Source organism: Talpa occidentalis, unplaced genomic scaffold (genome assembly GCF_014898055.3).
Source record: "Talpa occidentalis isolate TD23 unplaced genomic scaffold, MPIMG_talOcc4v2.1 talOcc4.2, whole genome shotgun sequence".
Classification (NCBI taxonomy): Eukaryota; Metazoa; Chordata; class Mammalia; order Eulipotyphla; family Talpidae; genus Talpa; species Talpa occidentalis.
The window spans coordinates 41,866,049-41,876,970 of record NW_023602073.1 but is presented as its reverse complement, the minus strand read 5'-3'; the positions used below and the strand labels follow the sequence as shown (position 1 = coordinate 41,876,970).

Genomic DNA, 10,922 nt, shown 5'->3' with positions numbered 1-10,922 from the left:
GGCAAAGTCCCAGGTCCGGGTGTGACTTTCAGGTCTTGGGCCCCAGGGCGGTGTCTCAGGCATGAAGGTTACTGTTGAGGATTCCCCAGCTCCCTGCAGTTCCACTCCTCCCTCTCACCTGAGTGGGGCCCTCAAGCCTGGACTCAAGACTCACCTCCAGTTCTCACTCCCCATTGCCTGGAGGGTTTTCAGAGCAGCCAGTCAGCATCTCAGTGACTCCCGTTACACAGTCTGCACCCACATGCCTGGACTCCGGGCCTCCCCGGAGGCGGGGTGAGGGTCATGGGGCCGCCGCCCCTCCTGCTGCTGCTCTTGGGGGCACTGGCCCTGACTGCCACCTGGGCAGGTGAGTGCAGGTCAGGAGGGAAACCGCCACAGAGGAGGGGGGAGGCAGGGGGCCCTGGTGGCTGCAGCGACGGCGCTGGACCCGGTAAAGGCATGTTTTTGCCTTTGCCAGCCCCGGTGTCCCCCCTCAAACCCGACCTGTCCTGGCCGTTTTTTTGTCCCTCCCAGGCCCCTCCTCCTCTTGACCCCGGAGTCTCGGCCCTTCTCATCCCGCCGCCCCTAAACAATCTCAGGAGCCCCCTCGCGCCCTCCCTCCCGCCTCGTCTCCCCAGCCCGGGTCTCCCTCCCGCCCCCAGGCTCCCACTCCCTGAGGTGTTTCCACACCGCGATGTCCGACAATGGCAAAGGCAACGGGGAGCCCCACTACATCGCCCTGGGCTCCGTGGACGACACGCAGTTCCTGCGGTTCGACAGCGACTCCCCGGGCCAAGGATGGAGCCGCGGGCACCCTGGGTGGAGCAGGAGGGGCCGGGTGCTGGGAGGGGGAGACGCGGACAGCGGAGGCCAACGCGCAGACGTTCGGAGAGAACCTGCGCGCCCTGCGCGGCTCCTACAACCAGAGCGAGGCCGGTGAGCGAACCTGGGCTCCGGGCGTGACCCCCATCCCCACTGACGGCTGGTAACCCCAAACTCCACGTCCGAGCAACACCCGAAGCTGGTGGGCACCCCTGTACCTCGATGGGGAAGAATCGGCGGGACTTTGTTCAGGGGTTTTAGTTTCATTAGCGGGGTTCGGGGGCGGGCGGGGTGACGCGTGGCGATGCGGGGTGACGGGGCGGGGACAGGCTCTCACACCTTCCAGAGGATGTCTGGCTGCGAACTGGGGCCAGACGGGGCCTCCTCCGCGGGTACGATCAATTCGCCTACGACGGCGCCCATTACATCGCCCTGAAACGGGACCTGCGCTCCTGGACCGCGGCGGACACGGCCGCTCAGATCACCCGGCGCGAGTGGGAGGCGGCCGCGGAGGCGGATCACCTGAGGAACTACCTGGAGGGGGCGTGCGTGGAGTGGCTGCACAGACACCTGGAGAACGGGAAGGAGACGCTGCAGGGCTCAAGTAAGGTGCTGCAAATCCTCCAAGGGCTTCAGCTCTTCCTCAGGGTGACACCCCAGGGGAAATGGAGTACTGGTCAGAACACAGACCTCTTTCTGGTCAGAGAGGAAGGCGACCTCCTGGGTTTCCTCTTCTGTGCTAGAGAGAGACTCGCCCCAGAGCCCTACTTTTCTGAAGGACAGTTAAGGAATCCAGCCTCTCCTGAGCTGGAGGGGATGGACCATCCCTGAACTCACCTTCATCTGATCCCGTTGACCCTGCAACCATCTTGGGAACACTCAGTTTCTCACTGTGTCTTGTTTTTGGAAAAATTAACATTTTCAGATCTGACTCCAGCTTTTCTGAGTCCCCAGGTCAGGAGCATAAGACCATGTTGTCCACCTTGGAGACCTGCATTCCTATCCTGAGCTCTTACCCTGATTTACCCATTCTAAGAAACAGATTATCCCAGACTCCCCTGGTCAGGCCGGTTTATAGGTTTTGTGCTTCCTCTTCCAAACCCATTGCCCTGTCTATTCTGAGGATGGTCACATGAAGGAAAGTCCCGAAGTGTGAATGTTCTGGCCCTTCTCCTCAGATGCCCCAAAGACACAGGTGACCCACCACCCCACCTCTGACCATGAGGTCACCCTGAGGTGCTGGGCCCTGGGTTTCTACCCTACAGACATCACCCTGACCTGGCAGTGAGACGGGGGGAACTTGATCCAGGACACTGAGTTGATGGAGACCAGGCCTAATGGAGATGGAACCTTCCAGAAGTGGGCTGCTGTGGTGGTGCTTTCTGGAGAGGAACAGAGATCCACGTGCCATGTACACCATGAGGGGCAGCTGGAGCCCTGAGTCCTGACTTAGGGTAAGGAGGGAACATGGACAGAGAGGAATCAAGAGCCCTTCTGGAGAACCTCAACTGGCTCAGGATGGAGGCCTGAGTGATAGGTTCTCACCTTCACTTTCCATTCCAGTGCCCCCTATTCCGCTCACTGTCCCTACTGACCCCAACATGAGCCTCATTGCTGGCCTGGTCCTCCTTGGAGCTGTGCTCACTGGAGCAGCAGTGGCTGCAGTTGTGATGTGGAGGAAGAAGCACTCAGGTAGGGAAGGGAGTGGGGGTTTTGTCCACTGGGGTCTTTCATGTCCCAGAGAGAACTTGTCCTACCTGGTAATGGGAAGTACCATCCACACAGTGTGTGACCAGTATGGAGTAAATTGCTACTCCTCGCTCTTTGTAAACCATTTATGAAAATGAATCACCACTTGTTCACCTTGATAATTCTGGTGATGGGGTCCTGACTCCCAGCAAATGTCAGAGGGGAAGGTCCCTGCTGAGGACAGACTCCAGGAGGTGCTCCAGCCTCCTCTCATCTCCTTTCCTCATATTTCCTGTCCCTGCCCAGGGTCTTCAGTCACATTTCTGGAACATTCCTTGTGGCCCAGATTAGGGGATTCATTTAAGACTTCATGGCCTGACTCCTTTGTGGTCTCACAGGATGTTTCTTCCTGCAGGTAGACAAAGAGGAAGCTACACTCAGGCTGCAGGTAAGTGTGGATCAAGGGTTTATCCCTGAGCCTGTGGGGACAGTGTAGATGGAGCCCATGGGGGAGTCACCCCCATCAGTCCCTCCTGTGGTCTCATCTCTCATGGCTCTGACCAGGTTCTGTTTTGTTCTCCTCCAGGCAATGATAGTTCTCTGGATTCTGATGATTCTCTGCTAGCCCCTAAAGGTGAGACCCTGGGACCTGCAGTGGGAGGGGCTGGGTCAGAGAGGATGGGACCAGGTGATGGGGAAGCTGTGAGGGGACATTCTGAGGATGCGGTGGACTATCGAGAATGTCGACACTTCCCTAACATTGTTTATGATCATTTTCCTTCACAGTGTGAGACAGCTGTGGGGACTAAGTGATGCAGGATTTCTTCTCATCTTCACTTCATGCCTTCAACATCCATTGGTTTTCTTGTTGCAAATGGCCTATGAATGATTCTGTCTTTTAATTGATAATGTAAAGAGGTGGGGAGACTGGGCTGCTCATGTCCACCAGGACCCTGCCCGCACTGACCCCTGTGTTCTGTCTCTGATGACTTTATTGCTCCAGCAGGGGGGGGCTGACTCCCCACCTGCCTGTACTTTGTGTTTTCCTGAGGAATAATGTCCATTTCCCAATTGAAAATACTATTACAGCTTTTAAGTTATTTTTCTTACCTTGTCATGTGGGATTGATGGGTTCAGTAGTGGTGTTACTAAAATTTATTACATAAATCAGAGGCATGAGGACCAGCCCGAACTGCAGGTTTGCTGTGCTGAGCCTGTGTAGGTGGGGCTGGGAGAGGCTGTGAGGAGCCGAGGGGGACGGGGCCTGTGTCCAGTTGGTGCTCAGTGCGTCGTGGGATTTGACGTGGTCACTTCTTAGGGTCATTTCTCTGCTCCTTTGTCCTTGTCCTTCAATAGCACCTGTCCCAGCAGGGCCTGTGATTACAGGGACTCAGACCCCATCTGGGCCTGTCCTATCTCCAGGATGTGGGTGGAGGCTTGGCGCCCAGGTTGCCCCAGGTACAGTTAGGGCCTCGGTCCTCATACTCTGTGTGTATATATTTTACTTTTTTGGTTTAATTACTTTATGCCTGTTCTTTTTCATGTTTTGAGATCAGGCCTCATGTCCTCTGTGTGTCCCTGTCTCTAATAGCAACAGGAGGCATCCATCATTGTCCCCACAAGACACAGGTGGCCCCTAAACACAGGAGTATCTGGTGGTAGAGATGATTTTGCAGACTCATTTAGCCTGGGGTCTCCTGTTTTCTGCGTGGGGCTGGGGGTGTGGGCAGGAGAGAGCAGCACTTGGGAGAGAAGCAGAGGGGGCATTGATGTCACTATGAGTGGAGGAGTGTGTGGTTGTGGCCTGAGCCTGGAAACCTGCTATTATGACATGGAGACCGGGCTCTTCCATGAGGTCTGTGTCCATAGTCACTCGCTAGGGAGGAAGTTTGAGGACCTCTAACATGACAGTGGACCTCTTCCTGCCGCTGGGAGCCCAGCGAGCCTGGGGAGGGCCTGGCTGAGCAGGAGAAAGGGCAGCTCTGGGCGCCTGTGCTCAGCCCTGTGGCCACACGGGGGCGCTGCCGCGCTGTTCCGGATTCTGGTGGAGCCGCCAGGACGGGGCGGGGGCTGAGGTGGGCAGAGTTGGGGGTCCTGGAGGGCGACGTCCTGGGGGTGACATGCTCTGTGAGGAGTCACAGAAGCTGGGCTCAGAGGAGAGTAGGCTCCGGAGCCTGTCCTAGATGTGAGGTTTCCAGCTTTTCCCCGGGGCCCCTCTCTCCAGTCCCTTCATGGCAAAATCCGGGAAAAGTAGATAGTAGATCACTTTTTCCTTCTACAACCTATAACTTTGTTAACGGTATTTTAAAGGATACTGGTAAATTTACAGAAAAGTTGCGAAGGTGGTAGATTTGCTATATAACCCACATCACTTGCAAACTGTTAACATCTCACACGACTACTAAGTCGTTTGTGAAGCTAAGGAAACGATGTTGATGCAGTTTCAATAAACTCCACCCTTATTTGGGTTTCTTTAATGTTTCCTGTTGTCCTTTTTATGCTCTGACATCCCATCCTAGACACCGCATGAAGTCCTAGACCCATCTGGTGTCCTTAACATGCCTCTGGCTCACAGTTTCTCAGACATGCCTGCATTTGACGACACAGTGAGGAGCTGTTTGGGAGTGATGGCTCAGTTTAAGGTCTTTGCCCAGGGCCAGTGGGTTTTGGGGAAGAGACCATAGAGGTGACGGTTGTTCAGTGCATTAAGTTTACAAATATGCAATTTTTTCCATTTATTTAGTAGTTACTGTTGTATTTGGAAGGACGTCACCATGGGCAGCTCACACTTAGTGGGTGTTTTGCTGTAAACATTTACTTCCATACGGGTTTTTTTCCTTAATACAAGTTTTCAAATAAGTTGGGTAAACAGCTGGACTATATAGCCTGTCTATGATTGTCTTTAAAAGAAACTTTCAAAAATCTTCCCTGGTATCTGGTTTTGGGTAGGCTACCTGGCTCACTGCAGGGTTATGGTGTGTGCGTGTTTATGTATATTCTTGAATGTGAAATTTTCTTTTGTGTGCACGTTGTCTTTGGAAGACTTGTGAAACATTTTACACGGCACGTCTGTCACATGATAAACCTTCACATCATCTCTCATGGCCCTTGGCTTCCCTTAACGGTTCTCTCCTGGCAGTGTCCACGCTGTGGGGTTCAGACAAATATACAATGGTGTGGACACCATATTGTGTCCTACAGACTAGATTCACTGCCCTCGATATCTTCTGTGCTGCAAGGAAACAAAAGCAAAAATAGGCCAGCGGAACCACATCAAACTAACAAGTTCTTTCTCAGTGAATGAAACTGTCATTAAATGTAAACACATCATACTGAGTGGAAGAAAATATTTGCACATCATACATCAAATTACATAAATAACACACATAACAACCAGAACAATTAGCCCAATCAAAACATGGGGAGAGGAGCTAAGTAGAAACATCTCCAAAGAAGATGCATATGACACGTGCATCTTTTTTTTTTTTTAAGATTTATTTATTTATTTATTTATTCATACAAACACTGGGTACAGTCAGAAACACGGAAGGGTGAGAGAATTCACAGAGCCAGAGTGGGAGCAGAGCAGCAGAAGGACCGAAGTACACTGCTGAGGGGAGCAGCGGGCGGCAGGAGAGGTCTGCGCGCCATCTGGGACCCTCCTCTGGTGGCCGGGGAGCAGTCGGGGATCGAACCGGCGCCGCAGAGGCTGCGGGCAGCTTCGCAACCCAGCGCTCAACCGCTGCGCCACCAGGGAGGCCCTGACACATGCATCTTCCACAGGCACATGGAAAATGCACATCTCACATCATCAGGGGATGCAGATCAGAACAACAATGAGACACTGCCTCACACCTGTGAGATGGCTCATATTAAAGACAAAAAAACAAGTGTTGGCAAGGGTGTGGGGAAAAGAACCCTCATACATTGATGGGAATTGGTCCAGCCCTACCAGCCCTGTGGAGAAAAGTTTGGAGTTTCCTGAAAATATTAACAAATACATCTGCCAGGTGACCCAGATTTCCACTCCTTGGTATTTATCCAAAGAATGTAAAAACTAATTTGAAGGGCTATATGAGCTCTGTCTTCAGCTCCTGTGAACAATGTTCACAATAGCTAAATTATGGAAACAACCAATGTGCTTAACAATAGATAAGTGTGTAACAAGGTAGTACCCAGGAGAAGGGGAGGTTCCAGGTTCCCTGCCCCACCCAAGGGAGGGTGGAGCTGAGCAGGGAGGAGAAGCAGCAGCAAAGAACATGTGGTATAATATACACTGCTACTAGCTGTGAAAAGAGATGAAATCTTGAATTTACAACACTGTGGATGGAACTGGAAGAAATCACACTAAGTGAAATCAGGAGAAGAACAAATACCAGATGATATTCATATGTGTGATATAAAGAAACAATGCAAAGGGGGAGATAATACCAAGCCAAACCCTTGGAGTCTGGCTGCAGAACTGAGGCTACCAGAGTAGGGTGAGAGTGGGCAGTAGAAGGGGTAAGAAGGTCCGGAGGACGAGGGCTGGAGATTTGGGTACCCTTGAAGGTGGGGTGGTGAGGTAACACCTGAAGAGGTGTGAACCTGTCCCTCTGAGTGATGTACAGGGTGTAAATGAATCTTACCTCAAAAAATACAATAACAAGGCCTCAAGATGCAGAGACCCAGCCCGAAACAGAAAGAGCAAGCTCTTGGGGCCATCCGAACCCTGTGCAGCGGAAAAACTCCCCTTCCCTGGAAGAGGCAGCTGATACGCTCCTGGTTTGGGGATTACAGGGCTCGCATGGAGCCGAGCGGCAGGAGGCCCTGCGGGCTCTCAGGGCTGCAGCCCACTGTGCCCGGGTGGGGCCTGTAGATGAGGCCACCAGAAGGAAGAACAGAAGGGTCTGCAGGCTCCGCTTGGCAGGGGGAGCCAGGGCCACCCAGGACACTCCTGATGAAGAGTTTAGGTTCAACTTCTTCTGACCTCTTCCAGTCCTGGAACAGCCTGGTCTCTGGATGCAGTGGGGCTTGTCCTGGGTGTAGGCCTTTCTGGGAATGCTGTGTCTGGCACATGTGGGGTTGGTCTTTCTCTGATTAGTGTGTGACTAATGAGGGCAAATTACGTGATCAGATGATTTATCCATGTGGAGTGAGAGAGCACAATTACTTTTATGTCAGCTTTTTTGAGGCCTACGTAAAAATGCTTTCAACATTCAGTTGCTTATATTCTCAATGAACCCAATGGCCCAATCTCTCTTCCTCTTGGATGGCAGATTCTTGGCCCCTTGGAAGCTATTGGACAAACTCCCTTTTCCACCTGAAATTCTAGTCCTTGTTCCCCTAGAGGATTCCCTAGTTTAGAATACAACACTGTGTATTAGATATTCTTCTTCTTTGTTCATGAAATTACAGCACTGTTGTTAAACTAGATATTCCCAGGTGGAGATACTTTACAGTATTTTGGTGCTAATTATGTGGAAGAAATCTTAACTCCCTAGTCCTCAACTATAAAAATACAGGAGATTTTGTGAGGATAATATATGAGACACTTGGAAAAATAAAACTATTAAAAACAAACAAAAAAAATACAATAACAAAATGAAACTCTTAAATCAAGAGAAAAAATAAATTGTCTCCTCCATCCATCACTGACCTCAGGACTTTGCCTTCTCCTCCTCACTGTCATGCAGGGTAAGGGGCTGGCTTCCCACAGGGCAGAGGCAGGAGGTGCAGGGACTCCTGGGGCTGCTCAGACACCGCTGAGTAAGACACTGCAGAGAGGGTGGCTCTGAGGGGGACCAGAAACAGGGTCAGAAAAACTTCAGTGTTGAGGATCTTGTTCCCAGTGTGAGAGGAATGAGTGTGTGTGTGTGACAGGAGAGACGGGCACACCATAAAAGACAGTGGGGGACAATTACACATCAAGCAGGTTTGGAGCAGGACTTGAGGCAGCAGAGGATCTGGAGACAGGAGGGGGTTGGGACTCTTCCCATGGTTAGATGTAAGGAGCCTGGGTGGGCCCTGCTGGGCTGTGGGGGCAGTTCCCCCTGACAGCTCCCTCTCTCCTCCTCTAATGCTCACTCCAGGCTCATCTCCTTTGGGGTCAGAGAGCTCCAGCCAGGCAGCCCCTCTGTTTCCCAGGGGGTCACTGCCTCCATGGGCTGCAGCTACTCTCTAGTCCAGAGCTGGAGGGAGTCCCACAGGGGGAGGAGAAGTGTGTGTCCTGCTGGCCTGGCCCAGGGGCAGGATTAGCCCAGGTCACCCCAGTTCCTGAGCTGAGCCTTTGTCCAGTCCAGGAAGGGAGGGAGAGATGGAGCAGAGTCTGTCTCAGCTCCTGGAGGAAGGTGTAACATTCGCGTGGTTGAAATTATTGTTTCTCATTTCCAGGGTTTTCCCTTCTGTCCAGGGTCACCCTCCAAGTACATCAGGGAGAAAATCTCAGATAAACCCAGACTACTGACCCCACCTCTTTCCCTTCTTTCGTCAGGAAGGATGTGTTCAGCAGGCATGTCCTAGAACAGATGGTCCACACTGGAATGATGTATGGAAAAAAACGTTGGATTATGGTATTAGCTTCTGGGATTTGAGGTAAGATTTTTCTTTTTACTGTAAAATTTATTTTGCTTTTGTTGTCACTATAATGATGTGCAAACTGAAAAATACTGGGAGTGAGAGAAAGTGTTGAATTGAGTTTTCAGAGTGCAAGTAAAAAAGGGAACAAGAAACCAGCAAAGAACATGAGACAGACATTTGCGCAGAGTGTCCAGTTTAACCCATGTATGATCCCCTTAACCCATGACTATGACCAATTTTGATCTCTGTTCAAACAGAATCAGGATGCTTTTTTACATAATGGCCCTTGACATATCTGAAATCCCTGTGTGCATAAGCAGGGCAAATCCCAACAAAACACATGGTTGTTTGCAGTATGTTGGTTGGTGTGAAAGTCCGAACCCGCCATTACCAGAAATAAGAGTCCTTCTGAGCTGCTTTTTAATGTCACTTTATTGATTAATTAATTCAAATGACATATATTTAGGGTTCCATCCACCAGGCATTTGGGGAGCAGAGTGAGCAGTCCCAGGACTCTGTGTGTTTGTAACTGAGAGTCCAGCTGAGGAGGTGACAGGTGCCCTGAGCCCCAGGGAGCAGGAGGTGACAGGGAGGTGAGGAACCCGGAGGATACAGTGGGGAGGGTCCTGGGTGTGGGCACAAGGCGGGTTCAGGGCTTGGCTTGGGCAGAAGCTGGAGCTGCTGCAGTGGGTGCTGAGGGGCGTGGGCCTTGCCCTGGGCCTGGACTCCAGCCGTCCCCATAGCACGCGGGTGGGACCCACACAGGGACTCACTCCCTGAGCCTCAATTTCCTCACCTGTGTGAGGTGAGGTTAGGGACATGGTGAGGATGGTGAGCTGATGCCTGTGAGTCTCCGCTCAGGGCCTGTCACCTCGTGGGCGCTCAGCCCCTGTCTGCTCTCCTGGCTGCAGGGAAAGGGGGTGGGGGAGAAAATGGAGGTGATGACAGGCCCTGTGAGTCCTCCCTGCCTGGTGTGGGGAGCAGAGAAGGCAGGTGAGGGTCCATGTTGAGAAAGGCCTGGAGTGCCATGGGAGCAGAGACTGGAGAGGGTGAGTGTGGGGGGCAGGGAGGAGGCTCCTGTGGCCTGACCAGGTTGGTGTGGTCACCTCCACCCTGACCGTCTCTTCTCTCCATTTATTCACTTCCTCCCCACCTTGCAGCATAGTCATGACCTCGTAGCCACGACTGGACCCTCCTGGCAGAGGGGACCTGCAGCGTCTACCTAGATTCAGGTGCCCCTGGGAGTATCTCCTATGGCCACAGCTTCTGCCAGGCCGGTCACAGCTGAGTCACTCTCAGATCCACCAACAGGACATGTGCTGGCCACACTGCCAGTAGTGACTGCAAGAGGAGACAGCAGCCCCCCTGGTGTGCTTGTGTTCTGATCCCCAATACTAGAGCCCTGGGGTGAAAATCCAGCTAGGAAGTTTGAGTTTGGGAGTGGCACAAATAAAAGGGTGTTTTTCTATCTCTAGGACAACCAGGAGGGTGTGGTTTGTAAAGATCTCAAGTACAAATGTTACCCACTGTTGCAGAAGCTGAAGATTCTAGGTCTCATAAGGTGGGTAACCTCTTACTGACGTTCTGAACTTCTGACAAATCTTTGGTGACTTGCTCCACTAGGACTAAGCAGCACTATTCTAGAAAGAGAAACTCCTGCATTTTTAACTCAACACTGCATGCAACACTAGCATCTCCATCACTCCTGGAAAATGTTGGTAAATATGATTGGTGGATGCAGATGACTTCCCTGCTAAAACTCTAGCATCAGAAGCCTTCGCAATTGCTCCACCTGCAGGACAGAGGAGCTTCAGGGTTGCTCTGAGATGTCGCACACACCCCAAGATCATCTTAAGATTTCTGGGGTGAAGGAC

General features: G+C 52.0%; 1 pseudogene; it reads left to right on the top strand.

Moving 5' to 3' along the window:
• The first annotated feature begins 282 nt into the window (after positions 1-282).
• Positions 283-3,492, top strand: LOC119251255 (saoe class I histocompatibility antigen, A alpha chain-like; annotated as a pseudogene).
• Positions 3,493-10,922: the final 7,430 nt, after the last annotated feature.